The sequence below is a fragment of the Mesoplodon bidens genome (genome assembly GCF_964165515.1).
Source record: "Mesoplodon bidens genome assembly, chromosome: 2".
Lineage (NCBI taxonomy): Eukaryota > Metazoa > Chordata > Mammalia > Artiodactyla > Ziphiidae > Mesoplodon > Mesoplodon bidens.
This window is the reverse complement of record NC_138177.1, coordinates 26,729,005-26,732,519: the sequence shown is the minus strand read 5'-3', so window position 1 is coordinate 26,732,519 and position 3,515 is coordinate 26,729,005.

The following is a 3,515-nucleotide window of genomic DNA, read 5'->3' as shown; positions in this document are numbered from 1 at the left end:
TTTCATGCCTGGCTGCTTTCACTTAGCATAATGGTTTTGAGATTCACCCATGTAGTTGCATGTATTAGTAGTTAGTTCCATTTTATTGCTGAGTAGTAAAGATGCACCATAATTTGTTTATCTGGACATCTGAATTGTTTCCAGTTTTTAGCAATTATGAATAAAGTTGTTACAAACATTTGTACATAGGCCTTTGTGTTGACACGTTTTATTTCTCTAGGAGTAGGATTATTGGGTTGAATGGTAAGTGAAAGTTTTTATGAAACTGACAAACTGTTTTCCAAAGTGGTTGAACCATTTCACATTCTCCCTGGCAATGTGTGTGAGATTGCAGCTGTTTCACATCTTCACTGCCAATTGGTATTGTCAGATTTTAAAATTTTAGCTATTATAATAGGTGTAGTGATATCTCATTGAAGTTTTCATTTGTATTTGCCTAACTGATGAATTTTTGCATCTTTTTTAGCATCTTTTCATATGCTTATTTACCATCCACAAATTTTAAAATTGGATTATTTGTCTTATTATTGAGTTGAGTTCTTTATATATTCTGGATATAAGTCCTTTATCAGATATATATCTTACAAGTATTTTCTTCCAGTATGTGGGTTATCCATTGATATCCTTAACAGTATCTTTCAAAGAGTAGTTTTTCATTTTAATGAAGGCCATTTCATCATTTTTTTTCTCTTTATGTTCAATGCTTTTTGTGTTTTATTGAAGAAACCTAAAGTCACTAATATCTTTGTTTACCTCCACAACTTTCATAATTTTAGGTTTTACATTAAGGTCTATGATTTAATTTTTGTACATGGTGTGAAATAAGGTTCAAAAAAAATTTTTTTTTTGCATGTGGATGTCTAATTGTTCCAGTGCATTTGTTGAAAAGACTATCATTTCATATAAAATAAACAAGGACCTACTGTATAGCACAGGGAACTATACTCAATATTTTGTAATAACCTATAAGGGTAAAAAATCTGAAAAAGTATATATGTTATGTATGTGTATATATATACATATATATATAACTGAATCACTTTGCTGTACACCTTGAACTAACACAACATAGTAAACCAACTATGCTTCAATAAAAATATTTTTAAATGTTAAAAAAAAAAGACTAACATTTCTCCACTGAATTACCTTGGCATTTTTGTTCAAGGTAGATCTTTAGGTCTCTTTCTTGATTTACTATTCTGTTCCATTCATCTGTATGTCTATCCTAAAACAATTGTCATGTGGTCTTGACTACTGTAGCTCTAAATGTTGAAATCAGGTAATTTGAGTCCTCCAACTTTATTCTTTTTCAAAATTGTTTTGGCTGTTCTAGATTCTTTGGATTTCCACACATATTAGAATCATTTTATAAATATCTAATGAAAAAGCCGCCTAGGATTTTGAATGGGATTACATTGATTCTGTAGGCCAATCTGGGGAGAACCGGTATATTAACATCTTGAGTCTTTCATTCTATGATCATGGTATTTATCTCCCTTTACTTCTTTCTCTCATCAGAGGCTATTTGCGTATTTTCCAGATATCTTTCTGTTACTGGTTTTTACTAGTTTAATTCTGTTATGGTCAGAGAACATAATTCACGAGATTTCAAGTGTTTTATTTGTTGAGATTTTATGGCCTAGAATATTCTCTATCTTGGTGAACATTCTAGATGCACTTGAAAACAATGTGCATTCCACTGTTGTGTGAATTTCATGCCCATCTCCCAGTGGTAGACTTCTCTTTTTGCTATCCATGTAGTATCCTGGGCCCAGGTTTTTCTGTTCCTCCTCCAAGGTCAGAGGTTACTTGCTTATACTCCTTCTCCAGCAGTAATGGTTCTTCGTGGCCTGAAGGCAGAGCATTTCCTATTCCTCCTCCCAGAAGCAGATGGGTTTTGCTTTTATTCCTCCCCCAGAAATAATGGATTTTGCTGGGGTCCTGAGGGGGTGATATGATTTGTTGCTCTTCCCCCAGCAGCTTAAGTCTTTTGTATCCTTCAAAAGAGGGGTCTAGGATAAATGGGCAGGGTTTCATACCTATCCCTCAGCAGCAGCCAATTACCTCCTGCATGCTTGAACCACTGACAGGGACTTTCTGGTCCCCTGCCCTGCCCCAGTGTTTCTGGTGAGCACTGGGGTAGACCCCTGGGAAAGAACCTGTGTGAGTGTATGAAGTCCTCTTATTTGAGACTCTCAGCTCTTCCAAACTGACAAACTAGCCCATACTAAGCCTTTCAGAATTTATTAAAAGTTTAGTTAATTTTTTTCTTACCTGCTTGTACGTACAGTGGCCACCTGTTTCTCTCATGCTCTAAGATGAAATGATTGGTAGTTTCCACCTCTTGTTGGAGGGTTTATCACTCTTTGGGATTTAGTTTACTTTGCTTTGCAACCTCAGCCGTCTGATATGCTCAAGAAAAACTGTAATTGTATAGATTACCCAGACTTTTCTCCTGGGTAAGTTAGGAGTGACATTCTCTTGAGGCTTTCTACATGCTTTTCCAGGTAGAACTGTGACTACTTCTACCAAAGGTGATTTTGTTATTCTCTTTAAAGTCAGTATTATTTCTGGCATTGCAATTACTAAAATTTGTAATTATTTTTACTTTGTCTCCTCCATTAGACTTTAACTCCATGAAGACATATAATATAGTCATCCCTCAGTATCCACAGAGGATTGACTCCAGTCCCCTCCCCCCACCAAAATCTGAGGATACTCAAGTCCCTTATATAAAATGGTGTATTTGCATATAACCTACACACATCCTCTCATATACTTTAAATCATCTCTAAATTACTTATAATACTTCATACAATGTAAAGGCTATGTAGATAGTTGTAAATACGATGTAAATGCTATGTAAATAGCTGCCAGGTACACTGCAAATTCAAGTTTTGCTTTTTGGAATTTTTTTTTGTGTGTGTGTGCCACGCTGCGGGGCATGCAGGATCTTAGTTCCCCCGACCAGGGATTGAACCTGTGCCCCTTGCATTGGGAGCATGGAGTCTTAACCACTGGACCACCAGGGAAGTCCCATGGAATTTTTTTTTCAATATTTCAATCCATGATTGGTTGAATCCAGATGCAGAACCTGAGGATACAGAGGGCCAACTGAATAATCTCTTCATTACTGTAACCCCTGTACCTAGCACCATATTGGACAGTACTTAAAACTAAATGGAATGATACATACCACAAGTATGTATATTTTCAAAAACAGAAAGCATCAACCTATCATAGAGAAAACAATGGCTAATTAAAACATCCACAGAAGTATTGGGTTGGCCAAAAATTTTGCTTGGGTTTTTCCATAAGATGTTACGGAAAAACTCAAACGAACTTTTTGGCCAACCCACACTAGGTGACAGAGGGAGAGGAAGAACAAGAGCCCAATAGCTAAACTGGAGGATTATATTCTGGACTATCTGTTAGATTTTCATTTATAATCTGTCTGGAGAATCTGGCTATAATATTGACCAAGTTCAAAACATAAAGCACAAACAAGAAAGGTA